Below are 26,923 nucleotides of genomic sequence, written 5' to 3' on the forward strand. Positions count from 1 at the left end.
ACTTCATTTTTAGTTGTTGATTCAAGCTGCTCTTCATATTTTTGTTCACCAGATGTCCCCAACGAGTAATGAACCCTTTTTAAAAGCTGGCCTTCACTACCAGGAGGCATAAGTCAGTGCTAACATGAGCCATGATGTTGATGCTGTGAATAAAATATTTAAGTTCATCAAGGGGAGAAACAGCTGGTTGCACTTTTGATTCATGCTAGATTTTTATTCCCTCAAAGAGGAGAACTTTCCCCACATAAGGAGACAAGTTCAGAAAGATGTTTCCTCTCTTTGGATCTGCCATCATGTGTGAACAAACATTCTCTGTGACGACATTTAACAAATCCACTGATCCTCTGATCACCTGTTTATTTTACTTTATATTTGAACCAACAAATGCACAGTGAAAAAATTATGTGAAAAAAAAAGTTTCATGCATGTTTCTACAGCACAGTGTTGTTTCCTGACTGACGGCTCCTTCTACCTCACATTTATACTGATGTTAAACTAGTTACAGCCAAAATATTAATAAAAATGACCAAAGTCCCTGAGATTGAACAAACAGTCATGTTTGCACTTTTCATTCAATCTAATGTTTGATATTAATTTCACACATTAGAGACTAACACCCATTGATTTCCTCGGCCAGTTCAGGATAAAAACACTGAAGTGCAACAGCTTCCTGCTAATACTGAGCAACACTTTAGCTTTGCACTGACATTCAATCTGTAGCTAAACATCTTTTATCAAAGCACAGCTGCTGCAAAATAAGAATCATTCTGGAATTTGACTAAAAACCATGAAAAACATCTTCTCACTTTATAAACATTTAGCGAAACACGCACACACAAACACACACACACACAGTTTTTTATTCAGGTTTGTGTGCTCTTAAGCTTTCTGTCAAATGCCATGAATAAAACAGTTAACAGCAAAAATACAATTTGAGAAAAAAATCAACTAACCAAAAACAACATATTATATTAGAGTTTAAGCGTAAGTAAAAATATTCTCAAAATGAAAATCATCATTTTTTCTATCTGCTAAATATTAATTTACAGTAAAACATGAGTGCACATGTTCAACTAGACTGAGTTAAATATGAGCTGAAACGTTTCTCATATCATTTGTCATTTATCATTTGCATGACAGCTTTTGACTGAATATGAAACATAATAGAAACTTGATACTTTAAGTCCTAAATTTAGAGTTAAGGTTTTACTTTGGGCCATTTTTAAATTTGCTTGTCTCATTATTTTTCTTTTTACTGATCCAGATAATAAACTGTATCGTCTTCAAAGGGGACAGTTTTTTGGAGTTCCAATTATTTTAATCTGTTATGATGAAAACAAACCATCACTGTCCTCATGAAAAACATGAACCTCAGAGAAACTTTGTTTAGTGAATTATTTATAAAGCTGCACTGAAAATGGGAAAGGAGTTAGGAGGAGCCATGAAACTGCAGCAGGAGAGGAAACACTGAGATGAGTAAATGATCAAATTAAAGTTGAAATGGTGGAAATGTGACTGTTTTAAAATTGTATTTTTTTCTATTTTATTTTCAACAACACAGAAACTCTTTAACTTTGGAGGAAATAAAAGTTAAAAGTAAAAATAAAAAGGATGGAAGTACGTTATTAATTATAGATCATATTTCCTTATATGAGGACAACAACAGTCCGACATCTAAATATGATGAATAATGATAATGAAATATATACACAGAACAGTGTGAACCTTTCAAACTTGGTGAGGATGTGAAAGATGCAGGTAGAAGAAACAGTCGTGTAATTTTAAACCATGAATGTGATGGAGAGTGAAGGTTGGACTGTGACAGTTTGGGTGATGTTCAGGTTTGACTCTGAAGTACTCTGTGATGTTGGAGAGTAAAAATTTACATTATTTTAACCTTTGAGTCAAAATTCTTGACACGTCCTCTCTCTGAGGGAGCGTCCAGAGCCAAGATGAACAGAGTTAACTCAAAATGTTTTTTCATTAGAAACCAGAGAAAAGTCGCACAACAAAAAAAGAGCCAACATGTCCTGTTGTGATTCAACTCTCAGCTGAATCAAAGACAAAAAAACAAAAACAGGTTTCAACTATGAATAATGTCTTTAGATGGGTCATAGGTGAAAGGACTCTCTGTGCGGAGGCCTACCTGCAGGAACAAAGTGAAAATATTTAAGAAACACAACTACAATGGTCACACACTGAGTGAATAGAAACAAAGTGTTTATCTTCTTTGACATAAATTAAAGGTTAAGATCTAACATAAGGGAGTTATAAAGAATGTTTGATGTTCCTGCCAACAATGATGAATGTTGATATAGTACATCAGTAAAACTCACCTTTCTTCAAACAGTAGCCTTTAACCTTAAGCACAACACCAACAACAATAACAACAACAAGAACACCGATGAGTATGGCAGCCCATACAGGAAACCCTGAAACAGAAGAGAAAACATTGGTGCAACTCAGACTGTGACTGCATGTCAGGAACAAACAGCAGGTTTAAACAGCGAGCTTAGTGATGGATCTAACTTCCTGTTTCCTGCTGCTCGTCTCCACAGCTAACAGGCTGGTTCTGGTTCTGCTCTGAGCTGTGAGGACGATGATGTTGGAGCTTCCTCCTCTATGAAGGATGTTTGAATCTCTGGGCTGCTGCTCAGAGACTCCTGCTTTCCTCCTGCTGAGCCTCCTTTCCTTAACATTACTTCTAAAAACACATTTTTATAGATCGACTTTAATATGATCTATTTTTATCATCCTGTAGAAAAATCCAGAATAAATAAAGGCTGAAAACACGCTGTGTGTAAAATGAAGCACCAAATTAAAGATTTAGTTTAAGCTGTTAGGATTAAACCTGTTTTCAGACACTAACACTTCACTGTTCCTGTGAGTCATTTACTTTTCAATGCTGTTACACCAGTTTCTACCTCCATGAAAACAAATCTTCTTTTGCAAAAACTTTTGAAAAACTGTTGGCTCTTCTGATGAACACGCTGACACTGAGCACTAACTCTCAAACTAAACTATATGAGAGTGCAGTGAAGTGACCCTTCCTGAAAATGTGTTTGACATATTTACCAAAGGCTGAGAGTTATTCTTCAACAAATACACAGCTTTTGCTCCATTGCGTTTTATTTCACACCTCAAACATTTAGTAAACAATTAAGCAAATACAAGTAATCTGCAATAAAGTACAGGTAGTAATAAAATAAACTACTAACTCTTTTACGCTATGTCCGCACCTACACGGGTGTTTTTGAAAATGCAGCTGTTTCGTCCACACGTAAACGTAAACGTAAATTTTTTAAAACTCCTTTTTTGTGTTTATGTGTGGACGAGGAATACAGAGTTCGTCACGCAATGTCAAAGGTATGTGCCTTTTTTCACGTCACGCTGTGCGCCACATTATTGTTTACATGAGATGAATTGCAGAATAGCAGACAGAGACAAAATACTGTTAATCTGACTATCTGCAGGTTTTACACGCTTACATACAGATGCAGTTACTAGCAGAGGTGTGGACTCGAGTCAGACTCGAGTCATTAATTTTATGACTTTAGATTTGACTTGAAAAGATGTTCTAAGACTTGTGACTTGACTTGGACGTTTACACTAATGACCTGGGACTTGAATTGGACTTGAACCGGTTTACTTGAAAAGACTTGATATTTCACCCCAAATCTAAAATTTAATACGCATATTATATAGAAAGTGTGCATCATTAGTTCAATTCATTCATTCATTCATTTATTCAAACCACACTCCGTACGTATGTGTGCGTGAGCTGTAGCACAGCCAATCAAATTAACCAGATTTTTTTTTAAGAAGAAAAAAAAACGCTCAAAAATGCTGCAAGGAGTTATTTTTCCAGGTACATAAACTATGAAGTAGTCAACAAAAAAACTAAATGCAATGTGCAAAACATGCAAGAAAGGAATCACAGACAGAGATGGAACAACTTCCAACTTTGTCCGACAGTTGAAGTTGCATAAAAAATGTAGGTAGTGCTTCTCTTTTGCTACGATGAGATAACTGACTTCATCTAACTAGCAAATGTTGTCCAGGCTACGTTGATAATACTGTTTGGTTTTAATGTGTATAATATTTTTGTCATGCTATTTTAAAGCCGGTCCTACAAGCGCATCCAAGAATAACATGCAGCTTATCTCAGAATTGTCAGTGAAAATTATTCTTGGAGCTAAGTTTAACTGAGCTGCATTTTATAGAGGTGCAATTTCACAATGTGTGTATATTTTCTAAGTTCACTATTTCATCATGTGTTGAGAAAAACAGATTTAAAAATCACATGGTCTAATATTTACATTTAGCATATAACTGCAACATTCTTTTTTTTCGTTTTTTTTTTTTTAAAGACTCGAAAGGACTTGAAATTCAAAGTTTCAGACTTGTGACTTTACTCGGACTTTTACACCAGTGACTTGAGACTTGACTCTGACTTGCCTGACATTACTTGAGACTTGACTTGTGACTTGAGGATAAAGACTTGAGACTTACAAAACAATGACTTGGTCCCACCTCTGGTTACTAGTGATGGGATTTCTGGCTCTATTTAGAGAACCGGCTCTTTCCGGCTCTTCAGGTTGTTTTGTTGCTTTAATTAATTTATTATTAACAATAATATAAAATTATGCTCAAAAGGAATTACTAATGTAAAAAAAGTGGTTTTATTTATATATGTTTATATATAAATATATACAGTGGCCCCTAGAGACAAAGCACATTTGTGGCGTTAACTGAACTTCCAAAACAGAGCTACCTAGATCGCTTAAATTACACAATTGAAAGCATATGTGTATTGTTTGTGTATTTATACACAAGCACTCATATATATTCAAATAATTAAAAAAATATGTTCATTTACCTGTTACTACCACACACCAATTCCGGTCGTTGGTACTTCCTGGCTTGTGTAGCCACTAGGTAACAAAAACTCAACACCGCGCCTAGCATCCTGGAGCACTTCTGTTGTGTTCTGTACGTGTTTCGGAGTTTGTAGTGCTATGAAATTTTTACGTGCTATGTGTAACATGTTGACCTATGTTTGCATCAGCCGCTAGATGGCACTGTGTTGCTGCAATGTGTGTATTCTACCGGCGAGCAAGAAGCACCAGAAAAAATGGAAAATGAGAAATAAAGTGGAATCGGAGCAGAGATCGGTGTGTGCGTGCATTTAATAAGAAGCTTGGTATAAAGACAAGGATAATACATGGTGTCAGAGTAGCGGTTTTCTACGCAATCCCTCGCCGTCGGACAGCGCAGACATGGAGGCTTACGGCGTTCCCACACCGCGCATGGATTGGGACTCTAGCAACCTGCCCGAGGCATGGCGGCGTTTCAAGCAGCACGCCGAGCTAATGTTCGCTGGTCCTCTTCGGGGGAAGGAGGCGGCAGACGAATGCAGCTACCTTCTTCTATGGGTCGGTGAGAAAGGACGGGACGTCTACAACACGTGGACGCTCACTGCAGATGACTCCCGAAAGCTTCAGACGTACTACGATAAGTACACTGATTACATCACACCGAAAGCTAACCCAATCTACGCCAGATATAAGTTCCATGAAAAGATGCAGGGTGAAAATGAGGCGTTTGAACAGTTTATTACAGAACTGAAACTGCTTGCTAAAGACTGTGGGTACCCAAATACAGATGAAATGGTCAGGGATCGCATCGTATTTGCCACTAACTCGCCACACGTCCGAGAAAAGCTACTCAGCCAAGGCGCAGAGCTCACGCTAGAGAAAGCTATAGATATAGCACGATCACACGAACTAGCAAAGCAACAGCTAAAATCTATGGGCCACTCCAGGGGCCAGGAAACTGTGCACGCCATCGGCAGGAAACCGCGCAGACAAGAAAATCAAACAAGAAGCGTGAAACCAAAAGAACACGCTAATGTAACACTAAAAACCTGCAGCTATTGTGCCGGACAACACAGTAATAAAGACATCTGCCCAGCAAAAGGAAAGCAATGTGCAAAATGCAAGAAAATGAACCATTTTGCAAGAGCATGCAGGTCAAAACTCCCTTCGCAGGCAAAAGCCCACCTCAAATCAGTACACACTGTGAGAGAGAATATAGAAGTGACAACTGAGGACACAGATGAGGAGCAAGACTGTTTCTACATCGATAGCATCACCATAGAAAATGAAGGAAGAAATGATGAGCAAGCATATGCAGAGATGCAACTTGGTTTCCCCCCACAGGCAGTGAGGTTTAAAGTTGACACTGGGGCACAAGCAAACACAATTCCAGCCAACATGTTCCAGACACTCTTCCCACATGTGACACTGAAGCCTGTCACACACAAGCTCACGGATTACGGGGGACACTCACTCAGCGTGGAAGGGAAATGCCAACTAAAATGCAAACACAAAGACAAAACCCACACGTTGGAATTCCATGTTGTTAACACAAGCTCCCCACCTGTAATAGCAATGAAAGCTTGCCGTGACCTAAACCTGGTCAGGATCGTGATGGCAGTGACGGAGGAAAGAGACAAGACAACCGCCAGTTCGCAGGCAATACTAGACGAGTATGCTGACGTATTTAAAGGGATAGGAGAATTTCCTGGTGAATGCAGTTTCCATGTAAACCCAGACGTCGCACCCACAGTCAGCCCACCTCGTCGGATTCCCATCGCTCTACGAGCTCCACTCAAAGACGAGCTTGACAGCATGGAAAGGAATCAAATCATATGCAAGGTCACAGATCCTACGGACTGGGTGAATGCACTTGTTGTCGTGGAAAAACCTAAGACAGGCAGACTCAGAGTATGTCTGGACCCCAGACCCCTCAACAAGGCTATACAAAGACCCCACTACCCTCTACCCACCTTGGAGGATGTCACCACAAAACTTGCTGGGGCCAAGTATTTTAGTGTTTTGGACGCCAGATCAGGCTACTGGGCCATTAAGCTAAGCCACGAATCATCTCTGTTAACCACATTTAATACTGTATTTGGCAGGTACCGCTTCCTCAGGGTGCCATTCGGCATAATCTCAGCACAGGATGAGTTCCAGCGACGCGTGCATGAGACCTACGAGGGCCTGAGGGGCGTGGCAGCCATTGTGGACGACGTGTTGGTCTTCGGAGGAACCAAACAGGAGCGCAACTTGAGGGCCATGCTGCAGCGCAGCAGGGAGAGAGGTGTAAAACTGAACCCCAACAAGTGCACCATCTGCGTCAAAGAGGTCAGTTACTTCGGTCACACATTGTCACACGAAGGACTAAAACCAGATCCACAAAAAGTGAAAGCAGTCCAAGACATGGCACCCCCACAGAACAGGGCAGAACTGGAAACAGTGCTGGGGATGGTTAATTATTTAGCAAGATTTGCCCCACACCTGTCAGAGATAAACGCGCCGCTCCGCCAGCTGTTAAAGCTGGACAGTGAGTTTGTATGGGACAAGAACCATGACAGATCCTTTCAACAAATGAAGGAGCTGATCACTAGAGAACCAGGCCCAGTTCTCTCCTTCTTCAACCCCAAGAAAGCGCTACGACTCCAGGTCGACGCATCCAAAAGTGGCCTCGGTGCCGTGATGCTGCAGGACGGCAGACCAGTTGCCTACGCATCCAAGTCACTTAACAGCACCGAGCAGAACTATGCCCAAATAGAAAAGGAGCTGTATGCTGTTCTCTTTGGCTGCAAGCGGTTCCACGAGTACATGTACGGTCGACACATGACCATTGAATCGGACCACAAGCCACTAGAGCCCATACTCAAAAAACCACTAGCATCAGCACCACCACGGCTACAGAGGATGATACTACAGCTGCAAAAATACAACATCAGCATCATCCACAAGCCAGGGAAAGACATCCCAGTAGCCGACACGCTCTCCCGGAAATCCATAGAGTTCCACGATAAATCACTATGTGACGGAATGGATGCGCAGATCCACACAGTCCTCAGCAACATGCCTGTCAGTGATCGGAGACTCTCATAGATAAGAAACGAAACGGCGCAGGACCCTCAGCTCAACACTCTGAGAAGGACCACATTGAGTGGATGGCTGGATAAAAGGTCTCAATGTCCGCCTGACATCCAGGAGTTTTGGAACCACAGGGATGAGATCTCACTGATAGACGGGATCATGTTTAAAGGAGAGAAAATGATCATCCCAAAAAGGCTCAGAAAGGACATGATAGATCGGATTCATTCCAGTCATATGGGCATAGAAAAGAGTAAAAACAGAGCCAGAGACCTTCTGTTTTGGCCAGGCATGGGAAAGCAGATTGAGGAAGCAGTCGGAGCCTGCAGCACATGCCAGGAGAGACAAGCTGCTAACCCCAAGGAACCCCTGCTGTCACACGCAATACCAGAACGACCGTGGCAGGTTATAGCCACCGATCTGTTCACTTGGAACTCGGAAGACTACATCATCATCGTAGATTACTACAGTAGATTCTTCGAGTTGGAAAGACTGCACAGCTGCACTGCAGAAGCAGTGATCCACAAACTAAAGTCAGCCATGGCCAGGCATGGTATTCCAGAGTCAGTGATTAGTGATAACGGCCCGTGCTATGTTTCAAGTAAGTTCCAACAGTTCGCAAAGTCATGGAGTTTCACCCACACCACTACCAGCTCCCATTACCCACAGAGCAACGGCCTAGCCGAAAAGACTGTCCAGACAGCAAAAAAACTACTGGACAAGACCAAAGCTGAACACAAGGATCCCTACTTGAGCCTATTAGAATACCGGAACACCCCCGTGGACAACTTAAAGTCGCCTGCACAACTACTCATGAGCCGGAGACTCCGCTCCATCCTCCCTGCAACACCAAAACAGCTGGAACCCCAAGTGGTTTGCCAGCAAACAGTGCGTGAGAGGAGAGAAGTCTGCCAGCAGCGCCAGCAGACTTATTTCAACAGAGCAGCCCGACCTCTGCCTCAACTATATCCTGGGGCACCGGTCCGGTTCCGGCAACAAGATGGTTCCTGGAAACCAGCTGTGGTCACAAGTTGTGCCGACACGTCCAGAAGCTACAACATAACCACAGATACAGGACAAGTTTATCGCCGTAACCGCCGACACCTCCGACACCTCCGCGAAAGCAGAAACAGCGTAGGAGGTGAGCAGTCCATTCAACCAACAGTCAACAGCAATGACAGCGCTGTGGTTTCTCAGCCCCCGCCTGTGGAGCCCCCTGATAAAGACATTACAACACCGGGATACACGACTCAATATGGGCGTGTTACTAAACCAAGACAGGTGTTGGACCTGTAATATTGTACAGGGTGCAGGCGGATCGCTGCCCTAAAAAAAACCAAAACAAAAACAACAAAAAAAAAACTATTCACATGTTTGTTGTTCCAATGATGTCACTAAATGCATCTTTTTGTTATGGTAATGATGTAGCCAGTATTGAGTCGAATGCTATGTTATTAATGGATGTTACTCAGGATGTTTATTCCCGTAATTTCAGTTGCCTGACAAATTTTACAGGCCTGAGTTGTTTTGTTGTTGTTGTTTTTTTTGTTTTTTTTTAAGAAGGGAGATGTAACATGTTGACCTATGTTTGCATCAGCCGCTAGATGGCACTGTGTTGCTGCAATGTGTGTATTCTACCGGCGAGCAAGAAGCACCAGAAAAAATGGAAAATGAGAAATAAAGTGGAATCGGAGCAGAGATCGGTGTGTGCGTGCATTTAATAAGAAGCTTGGTATAAAGACAAGGATAATACACTATGAAGTTTTTACATTTTTGGGAGTTTGTACGTGCTTTGTCTCTAGGGGCCACCGTAAATATACTTTTATTTATTCACTCCACATAAAATGCAATAAATAAATCATATAATACAAAAACCAACTATTTACATTTCAACTTGTAACTATTTAAATTTTCAGCTTTTTCCTTTTAAACAAATTTAAAGTGAAACAACACAAAACACTGCAAACCACAACACAATTAAATATAAATTAAAATATGAAAACAAAAGAAAATACACATTCTCTGTCATATGGGCCTACATGAATAAACTTTCTGAATCCTTTATCATCCACAACTGAAAATAGTTGTGGATGATTACTATACGTTTCTAATGTGACGTTGTTGTCCCTGGTTCTCTTTCTCTGGCTACGTCCACACGTACACAGGTATTTTTGAAAACGGAGGTTTTCCGTTTTCGTTTTTAAATAAAATCCCGTCCACACGTAAAAGCCAAAAACGAAGGAAAACGCTGCTAGGAACATGCCAAAGCAGCAGGTGGCGCTATATTCCTATCCGTGTAGAAATGTTGGCCAATCAGAAGTCTAGAAGCCTCGGTGGAAAAGAGTAAACAAAGATGGCGCATATAAGCAGAACTGAGTCCTATGTGTGGAGGAACAGTAACTGTGTGTGTATATGTAAGCATTTAAACACTGCAGAGAGTAACAGTTATAGTATTTTGTGTAAGTCTGCCATTGTAGAAATTCATTTCACCGAAACAATAAGCTGGCGCACAGTGTGACGTCAAAAAATGCGCACACCTTTGACGCTGCGTTTTCTCCGTTTTTCTCATCCACACGTAAACGCAAAAACTGAGTTTTCAAAAATATCCCCCTTGGCAGGAGTTTTTAAGGCTACGTCCACACGTACACGGGTATTTTTTCAGTGACCAAAAACGCCGTTTACGTGTGGACGAAAGGTGCAAACGCATAGAAAAATCTGCATTTTCAAAAATACCCGGGTACGTGTGGATGAAGCGTCTGTCTCTTCCTCCCGCTCCGTTCCAGCGCTAATGTGACTGTAACTACCGCCCCCTCCCCCTTCCTCCCAGCGGAAAGCACAAGGCTCGCATGCGGAGTGAAGCGGAAAAAAGTGCAAGAGAGAGGGTGAGAGAAAAACAAAACAAAACCCACGGTTCCCAATAAGCAGCCGGCTTGCATCGTTCACGTCAAAGATTCCGCTCTAAGAGCCATTTCGTTCACGACCGACACATCACTAGCAGTTACTGTCCCTCCATTTAGAAAGGCAGAGGCGTCACAGTGTAATGATTTTACGTGTAGTTGTTTTTTTCCTGTGTAGTAATATTCAACATTGCATTCAATACATTTTTCAAAAAATGCCTCTCTGTACAAAATGTGTTCAAAAACATAAACAACTGTAGGATGCTGTTTGTCCGTGATTTAGACAGGAGGAACAAATTGTGGCAGGATCAGCCTGATATTATTTGTATCCCACTGTAACTTTACTGTATAAAGAGCTAACATCTCCAAAATGTCAGGAGTAGTTAGTCATTACAACAAGTGTTTGTGAAATAAAAATCAAGAATGTGAGATACTGTTTGTCCGTGATTTGGAGAGCCCAGCGCGTGCTCCCGACACAGGGAAAACCAATTCTGCAGGTGAGACCTACCTTGGCACTTGTGCAGGTGAAACCAAAGGGAAGATATGCTTCACCATATTTTCTTGGCTTAAAATTAAGTTGGTTTGGAAATATTCAGCTATGCTTCATCTCCTGCTTTGCGTTTGTGCGCAAGCCCCGTGCTAGCAGTGTCCAAGCGCTTTGTTCTGTTTTTTCCCCTTTTCATACATGACATGTTGACATGTTTTGGACTTTTTAAATATACAGTGTGGGATTATAATATTACCTTATGCCATGTTATACCTCTAATTAAAGATTGTGAAGATATTATGTAGTTTTAGTTTGCATTATTCTCCTGAATTAGAAGAAGGTGATAACTATTACATTTGTTAAACTGATTTGCATTACATTGGACTGCTGATTTATTGTGAATGAATGATATTGTTGTATGATGCATTATACGGCTGAGTTATAAGAAATACTGTTTTCAGAGAGTCATGATCTTATTTGTCTGATTAGAAGACAGCAGAATATACCGGAGAGGTTTTCTGCCCCATCTCAGCAGGAGCAGATAAACAGGGAGCCAACGTCATAGCTTAGGCGCCGTGTGAGAGAAAGAATGTGAATGTTTAGGCTTTTATGACTAGGTGGGGGCCACTAGAGGCTATAAGAGTTTGAGCAATGCTCCACCATTTTGAGATCTTATGCTGTCTGCGTACAGTGTTCATCTCCCACGCGTGTGTTCATTAAAAATCACCGTTTGACTCAACCCGGTCGGACCAGTGTTGTTATTTAGGTTTTCCTCTTGTATCCATCTCCAATACTTTTGAACCCGTAACAACAGTCGTCTCTGACCCCTCTCCAATGACCAGATTGTCTTAAAAGTTTGATTTTGTTCCAGGACTTCATGTTCTTCCTAACTGATCTCCTCACTGTGCTGGTTCCTAATCTTAATACTTTCTGTTTGTTTACCTTGCTGACTGCCCACCTGTGAATGACATCAAGCTAATGATGTAATGTATGAATCAACATTATGATTCTGGACTTTACCTTGGGTTGCAGAGTCACTCTTCTCTGTGGAAACAAAAAGGTACAAAAGGTTCTTATTATAAATGTGTAGCAGACAAAGATGCATAAATATCAGAAAACATAATGAATCTGAGAATACTGAGGATAACACATATTGTGTAAAATCTTCAAATAGTGAACAAAATATACAGTCATTAATGAATACACAAGGAAATGATGTTTGAGGCTCATAAGAAATATAATAGAAACGCTATACTAGGGCTGGGCAATATGGCCTAAAATTCATATCGCGATATAATTTGAAGCATGTGCGGTAACGATATATATCGCGATATATTATTTTCTTCTGTATAAGGTATTTTCCACACTATAAAGCACACTTAAAATCCTTTAATTTTCTCAAAAATTGAGAGTGTGCCTTATGTATGAATTCTGGTTGTGCTTATTGACCTCGAACCGATTTGGGCGTGCAGAAATCTGTTAAAAAATGTTTTAGTACAACTTTTGTAAGCCGCACTGCTTGATTGTCAGAGCATTACGGCTGCCATAGTGAGGAGCTTCGCGGAGTAATCTGGGTCCAAAACTCCGTCCACTTCAGGTCCCAAAGTCAAACGAACACTGAGAGTTAAAAATGGTCTAAATTCCTTAATCTTTAATAAAATCATCAGCGTTGCTGCTTTACCAGGTGTGACAATTAAGTTTAACATCCAGGCATCTATAAAAACAGAAGTTATTAAATTTAACGGAGTTAGAAGTTAACAGGAAGTTAGCTCGCTAGTTTCCAACTAAACATGACATACCATGTTCTGACTGAGAGATTTTTGAAACTAATTAAAACGTACAGCTCTGCTACCACTTCCAACATAAATGAACTAAACAGCAGTGACGTTTGTAGGGTTACTGAAGTTGGACTAGCTGGTATATAATGTTGTGCTACGTGATTGCTAGCGACACAGCTATGTTAGCATAACATTAGCACAGTGAAGCTGGAGGATGAACGCCAACTTTTTTCCACTCGATAAAAGTTAACGTGAGGGATGCTGGTGGTTAGGGACAAATGCAATCACATAGCAGGATGCTATACACGGGGCAAACTTCAGTCAGGAGAAAAAAAGTGAGATTATTGTCGCCCAGCATAATTTGCAGATGATAATGTTTGTAGCCGCTGCGATGCTTTCGACCAAAACAGGCGCAGCTTGATGACATCATCAACATGCGCTATCGCGATAGAGCGGTATAGTCAAAATCTATATCGTTGGCCAAATTTATATCGTTTCTATCGTATATCGTTTATATCGCCCACCCCTACGCTATACTCACTAACTAGGAACAATTCTTACAGTTTAACTAAACGATTTAACTTTATTTATTTTGTTTTGTGACAATCTGTTCAAAAAGACCAGATAAAATCATAATAAATGTGTAAATCTTTATTTTTAATTATTTAGGGCATTGTTTCATAGTTAAGTTTATGATTTAGAAACATTTTATTTATTCCTCATATTTTATGAGGAATACCTGGAATATGAATATATCACAACTTTGCATTTTAAAGATTTTGAAGAAAAACAACCCCTGGGGTCATTTTTGTTCATCTAAGGGTTAAGTCATGATAATCAAGACTCAACTTGTTTTCAGCTGTTTTGTCTTTTAACCTTTTGAAACGCAGAGGTTGTATGCGACGCATGTTTACATGTACAAATTAATAAATAATCATACTGCATATTGCCTACGAGCATGTCCAGTGATTTAGCTGGACATGTGCTGCAGCGATTGTGAAGTGGAGACTGCAGCTGCCAAGAGTCCACTGCTGCTGAACCTTTGGATGGCCGACAAAATGGATCTTCCGATGTTTTCAGCTAAATCGCTGGACGTGCGAGTAGGCAAGAAGTGAAGCAGCTCATGGCGGTGAGAAGTGACCATCAGGGGAGAGCAGACACAATCTGACCACTACCGGCACACTTTTGCACCGGAGGTTTTCGTAAAGCTTTTATTTTGGTATTCCCGTTGAGCCGTAGAATAAATTTGCATGTTAGCTAAATATTTAGTTTCCTGTAACATTTAGATTTAACATTTAAAATTGTTTTAAATATGAAAAGTTACAAATATTTTACTACATGTGGTAAAAAATGACTTGAAAAAACATGTTTTTGTAAGGTTTTGAGCTAAATGTGGAAACATTCTGCTGTTAATTTCAGCATGTTTCACTTTACAAACGGCGTCCCATAGCTGACAACCTACATATACTGAATGTCCTGACATATACATATTAAAGGAAAAGCATAGACATATTCCAAGGTCACGCTGCTAGGATTAAATGGACTCAAATTATGAAAGAGTGACTCAGGGACCTTAAGGGATCATATTCACATTGGCCTCTACAGAGTCGAGACTTCAACCCCACTGTGAATCTTTCCGATGGAGAAGACTTTACACAGCAGTACGATTCTCCCATCATCAAAACTCTCAAAATTATTGAAACTCTGCATGGAAATAAATATGGCGAAAAAGTGCCATCATCAAAGCTAGCTGTGGTCCGAGATGTTTGAGTGTGTGACATTTTTTGGGGCTGTGCAGTGTACATGTCACTGTATACCATAACATTTGCACTCCACATATTTGTTTCATTTATTTGATTTGATCAATAGGTCATTCATTCATCTCTTAAAACGCCTCCCGAGATCAACTTTTAGATCCATGATTAACTCATCCTGGTTATATTCATCAAGTTTTCTGTTTTTTAAAGCCTCACAAGATTTAAATTAACCAAGCTGGATTTAATCACCTGGTATAAATGCATGTTTTCTGATCCCAGTGTAGAGGAAACATAGCAATACTGGAGACTGTGATCAGGAACTCCTACAACACTGTTTAACCTTTACAAGTTAATCTGTACACCGGACAGGGCTGAGAGCACTGGATAACAGATGGCTGGCCAATCAGTGCATCTCTAGTAGCAACTTTTGTTTGTTTGCTTCAACAACAAGATTATTAATATCCAAAGAAAGCAACAGAACACCAAGGAACAAATAGGCCACAGAATAACATCGGTATTGTTCTCTGTTTTTTCAAAAGAAACTGGGAGAGGACAGAACCAGAAAAAATATTAGTCAGCTGTTTAGAGGAAAATCCACATTTCTCTCTTAAAGTAGGTGCTAATAAATGACATTTCAGCTACTTTCAAACTCAAGAACACTGCAGCCAAATTTAAAATCTGGAACCTTTCTGCAGCCCTTACAAGTCACATTAGACTAAGCTACAGTCTCTCTGTCTTTATGTTGATGATTTACTTGTTGAAAGCAGATTCTTTAATGTCTTGATGCATGCTCGATCATACAAGTAAGTAAATCCCCCAAAGTTGATTCTGTTGAACTGGATGTAGCGTTTTCAGCGGGAAAAACGTTTCATCACTCATCCAGCTGACTGCAGGTTTCCCCAGTCTAATAAACAGTACGTTATAAAACAGTACAATGGGCTGGGAGGTCAGTTCCTTGATCGGATTCTTTAATTAATTTTCAATATTTTGTGTCACCAAAGATCAGACATGAGAAAAGAAAAAAGCTGGTCAAACTTACACATAAATTAACCTCCATGAGTTCCATTTTTTTAATTATGAATTATCTTTGGTGAAGTCCACAATTTGGGAATCATTAACATGTGTGAATTATTCCCTCCTGACAGAAGTGTTATACCTGTATAAAAGTAATAAGTCAAAGCGCACTAAAAGTTCTTAAAATATTTGGTTCACTTGAAATGGTCTTAACATCGATTATATGATTGATTGATTGATTGAGTCCTGTTTTTTTTGTTGGTTTTATTGTTTAATTTATTAACATCATTATAGAAAGACTTCTCAGACTTCTCTCTATTATATGTTATTTTAAATTTGCTGCTATGTTTGTATCATTAAGTCTTCTGTGGGTTGCAGCAACAATTAGGCACTTCGTATGTTGGGCTACTCCCATCTCTGGATTCAGGGACCACAACAGGACATAATGACACCTGCAAGAAGTCTTATATACAAACAAAATCATTTATGAGTTGAATTCAGACTAAAGTTGCTTTTTGCTTCAGTTTCAGTGAATCTGACATTTTCCAGATATTTGATGTCTTTATGAGTTCATTATTTAATCTTTTGTTTCCTTGAAGACATCACTCTATGCATTGAATCTGAGATTATTTACGTTTTTCAAAAGCAATAAGAATCGTTTAATGATTAAAATGTCACTCACCATAAATATATACATGGATTTCCTTTTGTGCCTGATGATTGATTTCCTCCTGTTTCGCGACACAGCGATAGCGGCCACTTTTTTTCACAGTAGCTTTGAGGGTGATGTTGAAGCGATCTCCTTGTGTAGAGACCTGTGGCTCCTCAGAAGGAATGATTTCATTGTTACTGTCCCACCACTCCACTGTGGGTTTGGGACGAGCATTCTTAACATCACACTGAAGCAGCACCCCGCCATTTCCTTTATCATGACTTGTGATCTCTGGCTCTGCTGCTCCTGTGAACACATAACAGACAGATTATGTAAGAACAATGGCAGTTAGTTGGTTATTTTTTCCTGTTCAGCTACTCTAAGTGCAGATGTGGGTTATAATGTGTTTGAGAACAAAAAGCGGAGTACTGCGTTAACTTTTCTAACATCACAGCTCTGATGTTTGATGACAAATTTAGTTTTTACTCTAAACAATATTTTTGACTCACATAAAGAAATTTTTACACAGAAAAAGTTTGGACGTCCCAGAGTTTGTCTAAGAGTTATATAAAAGATGAAAAAAAAAAAAGTTTCAGGCATTTAATAATGTAATAACTGTGGAGGTTACAAAAAATGTCATCAACAAAAGCTCTCCAAAATAATAATATATTTGAATCCACATTTCTTCACATAATTTAAATTTTTAATTACACTGAGAGGGATGCGATACAGTTTGAGCATAATCTCATCAGGTAGTTTTCTACTGGACTGAACAGCTACGTCTAACGAACACAGTGCCCGGATCAATAACAGATTTTGGTTACTGAACTAATAATGAATTAGATAATGTAGCAAAAACCCAATCTTTAACTGGATCAATCTTTAACTGTACCTCACCACAAACAGAACTCACCTGGGACGTTTCGGTCCTTTAATATGAGCTCTGAAAGGAAAATCAGTCAGTCAGATAAAACTGATCAAAATAAACTCAGAAGTGTTATCCTGCTATATTAGACATATTTTTTTATAATCCCAAAAGAAGGCACAGTCACAGATTTAAAAAAATCCTTAAAACATTTAAACTGGAGGCTGGTTTATGCTGGTGGATGGGTGATAATCACACAGTGAGTCACACTTTGAACAGCTGTGTGTCTGAAATATAAAGAGAAATTAATATTTATTCAGTGTTTATAGTTTCATTCGGAGAGATTTTCTTTTCTTTCCTTTTCTTTTTTTTTTTGAAGACTCCTCAAATTTTTGATAAATTGACATATGCAGGATCAGCATGCACAGAGGAGGTTAAGTTCCAAAAGCACCTCATAGCTGCTATTCTTAACTTCTTTTTCCAGGAAAGGTGGGGAATTGACACGGAGTTAGGAAAAGAGAAGAGGCGTGTGCTGACAGTGGGAACGACCTTACATTAATCTGTCCTTAATGATGTAGCACAATTTGTCCTAACTGATGTTTGGTCATATAAGCAAGAACAGCCTGTAAAAATATCCCTTCATTAGAAGGATTAGAATTTGAAAGAAGGAACATTTAGGGTCAGATTTACAAACATCTGCAGCAGCACAAAATCTTCTTTTGAAGTTGAAGAGCTGCTGGATTTACTGAAGAGGCATGATGTCAGTTTTGTAACTGTTGTGAACAGATGTGGTTTTGTGGCTGGTCTTATAGCATATGTATTTGTAAGATTTTACTTTTTAGGAAGAAAATATTTAAACAAATCTCACAAATGTGAATTATAAAGTCTGCAGCACACAATTTACTTTGCAAATTGTACAAAATCATGTCTTCTGCCTGTTGTGAGATCAGATGGTGCAGTACCAAAACTCTGTCCTAAAACTCTTCAGTCATGTTGAGTGAAGGCGACCCCCACTTATTTTTCAATAATATGGGGATTTTCCCATAACAGAGCAGAAAAGAACTGAACTGAGATGCTGATTTCTCTCTGCTGAATCTTTGTAAATAAATTATAAGAGAACTGCAGCTGCATCCAGAGAACTGCAGCTACATGTTTCAGGAAGTCCAGGAAGACTTGAGAAACATGTTTAAGTTGAACATGGGTGCTGAGAACCAATGTCGTTTTGTATTGTTTTATTTGATCAATATTTTTCAGTAACAGTTTGATCAGATTTGGGAAACAGAATTAGTCACTTATATTTATATTATATATTACGGTATATTATATTTAGTTTTAGGAAATCTTTCACTTTCACAAATGTGAAAAACTTGTTTAAATAAGTTATCAGTAGTTTTAGGATAATTAGGAAAATTAGGATAAAGCAAAAGATAATTCAAAACAGCAAAATGGGGACGGTGAAACAGTCAGCTTGGGATACCATAACAGGACTTCATTAACCAGTTAGTGATGTCATGGTGGCTATGTCCACCTTTTATATACAGTGTATGTTTGGGGTTTAGCCGGACTCTGTTCCAGGAAGCATGTTCAACAAAATCTGAGCTGATTAACTCAGTTTGCTGTACCAGAAACACATGTGAGCATCAGACTGGATCATAGCTTCTACATCCACAGGTCCACTGAGGTCTGTGTGATGTAAAGTTCCTCACAGAGTTGAGACGTCACAGAGATTTTATTCTGTTTAGTGACGACTCTGTGACCGCGTCAGATTTCTGATAAGTAGGCAGGAGCAGGACCAGCATGCACATGGGACGGTCTCAGTTTTGTCCACCAAATATTGCAAATATCACTACAGGTGTGCTGTAGGGGTGAGACCCTGATGTGCATGCTGACTGTTTCATCTGTAAATAATCAGCTGATTTATAACAGCACTCACCAACAACAAGCTCAATCCTGAATGTTTTTCCTCTGCTTGGAAAGTTACAGGTGTAGATTCCTTTGTCCTCCAGCTGAACATTATTTACTCTTATGGAGGCGTTGCCGTTCTTCAGATCATTTTGAAAATATGAGACTCGACCGGGGAGGGCAGGACTATAATTCACCCCAGTATTATAGGTAAACACCTTCTTTTCAGTTCCTTCCTTCGTCCACTCAAACATAACAAACTCAATGTTGGTGTCGAGGGAACAGGGTAAAATGGCATCATCACCTTCTTTCACAATCACAGGTTTCCCTGAAAGACAAAACATGAATTAAACAGTGAGGTCACTCTTCAGTTTAGTTCCTCTTCACATTTTTCTGTGGTCCACGCCCCACTGCACAGTTTGAATGACAGGTTTAAATGGAGGGTGAAGAAGCTGAAGAGTTTGATTATATTTCTAATATAAACTTGATAAATAGTATTTTGGGTTTTATAGTTATTTTGGCCTCTGGTATTGGTTTCTGATTTTATTATTTGTACTTTTAATCCTAGTTAGTAATTGATTACTTTCGGTTTATTGTTTCCTCTTTGTATTTCCTTTCTCTGCACTCAGTCTTGTTTTGTGTTTGTGTCTTTTTTCCATGTTTGTCTTTCTGTGGACATTTCACATGTTTGAGTTCTTGTCTCTGTGTTAGTGATTTCCTGTTTTATTTTAGTGATCCTTGTCCAGTGTGTTTAGTGTTCAGTTTTACTTTCCTCAGTTTTATTTTCCCTAATGAGTTTCAGTTGTGTTGCCAGGTGTGTCTGCTGTCTCTAATAACCTGCTGTGGGTTTACAGCCCTTGTCTATCCTTAGCCTTTTTCCACATCAAACACGCTGTGGGTAGTTTGTTTGTTTTAAGTTTGAGACCTGCCAATGAGTCTGGATTTGGGGTCCTAGCTCTTCCTGAAATACAACAAGCCCCCCCCCCCCCCGACTATGATATCTAGCATAACATTAGCTAAATATACAAATACAAACAAACATGTCATTAACATCTGTCTTAGCCATGGACAGTTTTTAAAGATAATCTTTGGATAAAGTTCATGGTTGATGTTTTTGTGTCAGTCTTTACCATCAGCTCATACATTAACACTTGATGATGTAAAGATCAGTGACATCATCACAAACAGGGCTCACCCCCGAGGTTTTCTCCTGTCCCGTCACTAAATGTGACCTCAAAAGGGAAGCAAAACAGCCTGTTTATTATGATTCTAAATGTGGTCATGGATGTTTTATAATCACAGTCAGAAAACCCTTTAAACAGTTGTGTGTCTGATATATGGGGAGACGTAAACATTTATTTATTTATTCAGTGTTTATAGCTGCATCACAGAGATTTAATTTATTAACATCATTATAGAAAGACTTCTCAGACTTCTCTCTATTATATGTTATTTTAAATTTGCTGCTATGTTTGTATCATTAAGTCTTCTGTGGGTTGCAGCAACAATTAGGCACTTCGTATGTTGGGCTACTCCCATCTCTGGATTCAGGGACCACAACAGGACATAATGACACCTGCAAGAAGTCTTATATACAAACAAAATCATTTATGAGTTGAATTCAGACTAAAGTTGCTTTTTGCTTCAGTTTCAGTGAATCTGACATTTTCCAGATATTTGATGTCTTTATGAGTTCATTATTTAATCTTTTGTTTCCTTGAAGACATCACTCTATGCATTGAATCTGAGATTATTTACGTTTTTCAAAAGCAATAAGAATCGTTTAATGATTAAAATGTCACTCACCATAAATATATACATAGATTTCCTTTTGTGCCTGATGATTGATTTCCTCCTGTTTCGCGACACAGCGATAGCGGCCACTTTTTTTCACAGTAGCTTTGAGGGTGATGTAGAAGCGATCTCCTTGTTTAGAGACCTGTGGCTCCTCAGAAGGAATGATTTCATTGTTACTGTCCTGCCACTCCACTGTGGGTTTGGGATGAGCATTCTTAACATCACACTGAAGCAGCACCCCGCCATTTATTTGATCATGACTTGTGACATAAAGCTCTGCTGCTCCTGTGAACACATAACAGACAGATTATGTAAGAACAGTCACAGCTAATTGGTTATTTTTTCCTGTTCAGCTACTCTAAGTGCAGATGTGGGTTATAATGTGTTTGAGAACAAAAAGCGGAGTACTGCGTTAACTTTTCTAACATCACAGCTCTGATGTTTGATGACAAATTTAGTTTTTACTCTAAACAATATTTTTGACTCACATAAAGAAATTTCTACACAGAAAAAGTTTGGACGTCCCAGAGTTTGTCTAAGAGTTATATAAAAGATTTTTAAAAAGTTTCAGGCATTTAATAATGTAATAACTGTGGAGGTTACAAAAAATATCAACAACAAAAGCTCTCCAAAATAATATATTTGAATCCACATTTCTCCACGTAATTTACATTATTAATTACACTGAGAGGGATGTGATACAGTTTGAGCATAATCTCATCAGGTAGTTTTCTACTGGACTGAACAGCTACGTCTAACGAACACAGTGCCCGGATCAATAACAGATTTTTGGTTACTGAACTAATAATGAATTAGATAATGTAGCAAAAACCCACACCAAATATTTACATATACACTTACAAATACAATTAAAACAGTTTTATTTCCCTGAACTGTTTATAAAAAATAATCAGTAAATGCTTTGCAGGGTTCCAACCAAAAGACAGTAAAGTCGCTGATGGATCAATCTTTAACTGTGCCTCACCACAAACGGAACTCACCTGAGACGTTTCGGACCTTTAATATGGGCTCTGAAAGGAGAAAGAAACACACATGTTAGAGGTGACTGTGGTCTCATCAATTTGGCAGTCAGATAAAACTGATTAAAATAAACTCAGAAGTGTTATCCTGCTATATTAGACATGTTTTTATAATCCCAAAAGAAGGCACAGTCACAGACTAAAAAAAATCCTTAAACATTTAAACTGGAGGCTGGTTTATGCTGGTGGATGGGTGATAATCACACAGTGAGTCACACTTTGAACAGCTGTGTGTCTGAAATATAAGGAGAAATTAATATTTATTCAGTGTTTCAAGTTGCATTTGCAGAGATTTTCTTTTCTTTTCTCTTCTCTTCTTTTCTTTTTTTTGAAGACTCCTCAAATTTTTGATAAATTGACATACGAAGGATCAGCATGCACAGAGGAGGTTAAGTTCCAAAAGCACCTCATAGCTGCTATTCTTAACCTGTTTTTCAAGGAAAGGTGGGGAATTGACACGGAGTTAGGAAAAGAGAAGAGGCGTGTGCTGACAGTGGGAACGACCTTACATTAATCTGTCCTTAATGATGTAGCACAATTTGTCCTAACTGATGTTTGGTCATATAAGCAAGAACAGCCTGTAAAAATATCCCTTCATTAGAAGGATTAGAATTTTAAAGAAGGAACATTTAGGGTCAGATTTACAAACATCTGCAGCAGCACAAAATCTTCTTTTGAATTTAAAGAGCTGCTGGATTTACTGAAGAGGCATGATGTCAGTTTTGTAACTGACAGTTGTGAACAGATGTGGTTTTGTGGCTGGTCTTACAGCACATGTATTTGTAAGATTTTACTTTTTAGGAAGAAAATATTTAAACAAATCACACAAATGTGAATTATAAAGTCTGCAGGACACAATTTACTTTGCAAATTGCACAAAATCATGTCTGTTGTGTTTTCTTTTTGGGGGAGATGTTATGAGATCAGATGGTGCAGTACCAAAACTCTCTGTCCTAAAACTCTTCATTCAGTCATGCTGGGTGAAGGCGACCCCCACTTCAATAATACAGGGATTTCCCCCAAACAGAGCAGAAATGAACTGAACTGAGATGCTGGTTTCTCAGTAGCAAACAGCGAGTGATTTCTCTCTGCTGAATCTTTGTAAATAAATTATAAGAGAACTGCAGGTGCACGTTTAAGGAAGTCCAGGAAGACTTGAGAAACATGTTTAAATTGAACATAGGTGCTGAGAACCAATGTTGTTTTGTATTGTCTTATTTGATCAATATTTTTCAGTTACAGTTTGATCAGATTTAGGCAACAGAATTAGTCGCTTATATTTATATTATATATTATATTTAGTTTTAGGAAATCTTTTACTTATACAGTGTATGTTATGTATATAAATCATATATGATTTATAACAGCACTCACCAACAACAAGCTTAATCCTGAATGTTTTTCCTCTGTTTGGAAAGTTACAGGTGTAGTTTCCTTTGTCCTCCAGTTGAACATTATTTATTCTTATGGAGGCGTTGCCGTGCTTCAGATCATCTCGAAAATGAGAGACTCGACCTGGGAGGGCAGGACTATAACCCACACCATTATCATAGATATACACCTCCTCTTCAGTTCCTTCCTTCTTCCACTCAAACCGCATAAACTCAATGTTCTCATTGGTGCCGAGGGAACAGGGTAAAATGGCATAATCACCTTCTTTCACAATCACAGGTTTCCCTGAAAGACAAAACATGAATTAAACAGTGAGTTCACTCTTCAGTTTAGTTCCTCTTCACATTTTTCTGTGGTCCACGCCCCACTGCACAGTTTGAATGACAGGTTTAAATGGAGGGTGAAGAAGCTGAAGAGTTTGATTATATTTCTAATATAAATTTGATAAATAGTATTTTGTGTTTTATAGTTATTTTGGCCTCTGGTATTGGTTTCTGATTTTATTATTTGTGCCTTTAATCCTAATTAGTTATTGATTACTTTCAGTTTATTACTTCCTCTTTGTATTTCCTTTCTCTGCACTCAGTCTTGGTTTGTGTTTGTGTCTTTTTTCCATGTTTGTCTTTCTGTGGACATTTCACATGTTTGAGTTCTTGTCTCTGTGTTAGTGATTTCCTGTTTTATTTCAGTGATCCTTGTCCAGTGTGTTTAGTGTTCAGTTTTACTTTCCTCAGTTTTATTTTCCCTAATGAGTTTCAGTTGTGTTGCCAGGTGTGTCTGCTGTCTGTAATTACCTGCTGTGGGTTTACAGCCCTTGTCTATCCTTAGCCTTTTTCCACATCAAACACGCTGTGGGTAGTTTGTTTGTTTTAAGTGTGAGACCTGCCAATGAGTCTGGATTTGGGGTCGTAGCTCTTCCTGAAATCCCACAAGGATCATTGTGAACTGTGAATCATGTTAAACTGTTCCCGTAGTGTCCGAGAATAAAATATGGAGCTAGAAATTAGTATAATAGCTCATCTTTACTGTATTTATTACATTTATGTTTTCAGAAGTCAGTCAGTCTCTGAATTGGTCATGATCGACTCTGGGCTGGACCAATTACAGCCGAGGAGGTCAGATGCTTGTGCAACGGCTCTGAAAGCAATCTTATCACAGTTATCTGCTTTAATCTGCACATTTGAGAGTTATACCAGAAAGCCAAGTACTTTTGTTTTGAGGCTCTTTTTCCACAGGAGCTACAGTATGTTATTATGAAATGATCAGACAGCAGAGGGCTTTCAGGAAACACTGTTGTTCAGCTTCTATGTCATATGTTAAAACAAGAACATACGTGTGGAATTACACAACGTCAATAAAATAAAGTCACATGCAGGCAGTAAACGCAACAACAACCAGCAGCTAAGTGCACAAAGAAGCCAGAACACAGTCAAAGGTCTCTGCTTAGTAAACCCTGCAGCAGCTCTGCTCCAGTTTGGAGGCGGAACACAAAGGAAGAAGGCTCTTATGTGATTGGTCACTTTCAAAGCGGCCACGCCACAGCCTCTGTGATTGACAGGCCCAGTTACTGCGTTAAACCGGGGTACACAAAGGTAGTAACGTCAGCGCTGTAAGCAAGGAGACGGGAAAAAACATCAGGGACACAAACTCTGTGTTCACAGTTTGGAAAATGAACGTTTGCTGAATTAACTGTCAACACTTATACTGGTGACTATTACTGGATTACTTTAATAATGAAGAAATCTTAAAAACTGATGAATCGAAGGGCTTTTTGTGGGTTTTCAGGAAGCCGCACACAAACCGCTGACACGTCACATCTAAAGACATCTCCAAATGAAACAACGAGTATCAGAAATAATCAAGAGGATACTTTCATTTTATTGATCTGCTACAGTGATCAAACCAGCTCCTATGTCCTGTGTTACGCGTAGGACATAGTGGATTTTACTGTAAGAGAAACTGAATTCGAATTTCAAACTAAAAGCAGTTTTTAAGGTGAATGTGATTTCAACATTAAACAGCATGTATCCAGTCAATGCTGATATAATAAATCATGAAATACATAAAAATATAGAAATTGTTGTTAAAAGTATTCTTCGATAAGCCAGCTCCAATCAGCCAGAACTCTGTTACCGTAGTTCTGAATTTTTAGAGAACAAGTCTGAGAGACTCTCTTAGGGTTAGAGAATAAGCGAGACTATACAAAGACAAAGATAAGGGAGAAGGAGAAAGTGCGACCACCTCCGTCAAGAGCCAAGAGTATTGAATATGTGTGTGTGCATAATTATTAGGCAACTGACAGAAAACTTCCTCCTGGACACTCTTCAGAGAGGTCAGTATAACATAAAACTATAGTGTCTTTAAAGCTTCATGTAGAAGACACACACACAAATTTCATATTCAGAAGCAAACGTTAGACAGTTGGTGTCTCAACAGGAAAGAAAAAGGATCTGCGTTTCAGGAAACAGCCCACAGACCGCTGTCGATGAGGCCACACCTAAAGTTAAAGACATCTCCAAATGAAACTACGAGTTTCTCTAATAAATGACCATAAATAATCATGATCATGTTTTTATTGTTTAAGATTGTAAATGACCCAGATTATTTGTTCTATTTGATATTTTTCAGATACTTAAATCCCTGAACGAATTATACCTTATAATGTTTATTAGACTCTTATTTTGAAATTCAGAAGGGGCAACTTCCGGGAAGGAAGATCAAACTGGTACTGTTTGCTCACCAGAAAAAGTTAATGAGAAAGTTATTGTTTTCCATCTATCTTTAAATTAGCATCTAGCTGGAAGGCGAACAGGTATGTTTGTGTATTGTACTTGTTGTTTACATTTCAGACAATTTGTAAATTTATTACTTGATTGTTAACAAGTTTCTGAGTGCTCTAGCAGGCTGATGCTGGCACCTCCTGTGCATTTTCTCTGGATTATTTAACATAAGGGAAACGAAGTTATATCAAGTGAATGTTTATTTTGTTTTATGTTATCATTACAGCTCTTACGATGTGTTTATGGTAACTTGTGAATAAATGGGTTGGAATACCCCACCATGGTCCATCCGTTATGATCATTGAGTGCATCGTCTGAATAAAGCCCGGCTGGAATGCTACAAAAATATTGCACATTCATCTATGCTGACTCTCTGTGTTTTACAGTCCTCATTTCCAGAAACGCAGTCAAGTGAACCCCACTATCGTTTCTGTTTTGTGTGTATGCAAAGTATTACGGTAGGAGAAACCAAGCTCCTGTTTCAAAATTCAAATGATCTTTAGGTGAAGGTGAACGAGATGAACACGTGGTCTGTCATGAATGCTACAACAAATCATGAAATACAAAAACTCCTGAAAGAACAAACCTTATTGCAGCCAAAGAAAAAAGC

The 26,923-nt window shown here is 38.9% G+C and overlaps 1 long non-coding RNA gene across 4 annotated transcripts in view; it reads right to left on the reverse strand.

The window, feature by feature from the left end:
• Positions 1 to 323: 323 nt before the first annotated feature.
• Positions 324 to 26,923, reverse strand: part of LOC106097578 (selection and upkeep of intraepithelial T-cells protein 1) — a 47,015-nt gene continuing 20,415 nt past the window's right edge. The window contains exons 2-10 of one of the 4 annotated variants that reach the window (XR_002062254.2): positions 23,516 to 23,818; positions 22,103 to 22,132; positions 21,111 to 21,386; positions 19,336 to 19,632; positions 17,451 to 17,480; positions 16,568 to 16,843; positions 12,357 to 12,380; positions 2,337 to 2,432; positions 324 to 2,146 (exon numbers count right to left, since the gene is read on the reverse strand). This is a non-coding gene — a long non-coding RNA (selection and upkeep of intraepithelial T-cells protein 1). Of the gene's footprint in view, positions 2,147 to 2,336; positions 2,433 to 12,356; positions 12,381 to 16,567; positions 16,844 to 17,450; positions 17,481 to 19,335; positions 19,633 to 21,110; positions 21,387 to 22,102; positions 22,133 to 23,515; positions 23,820 to 26,923 lie in introns of all 4 variants that reach the window. The other 3 variants (XR_003220050.1, XR_002062256.2, XR_002062255.2) reach the window with 3 other exon arrangements.

The sequence above is a fragment of the Oreochromis niloticus genome, linkage group LG5 (genome assembly GCF_001858045.2).
Source record: "Oreochromis niloticus isolate F11D_XX linkage group LG5, O_niloticus_UMD_NMBU, whole genome shotgun sequence".
NCBI lineage: Eukaryota > Metazoa > Chordata > Actinopteri > Cichliformes > Cichlidae > Oreochromis > Oreochromis niloticus.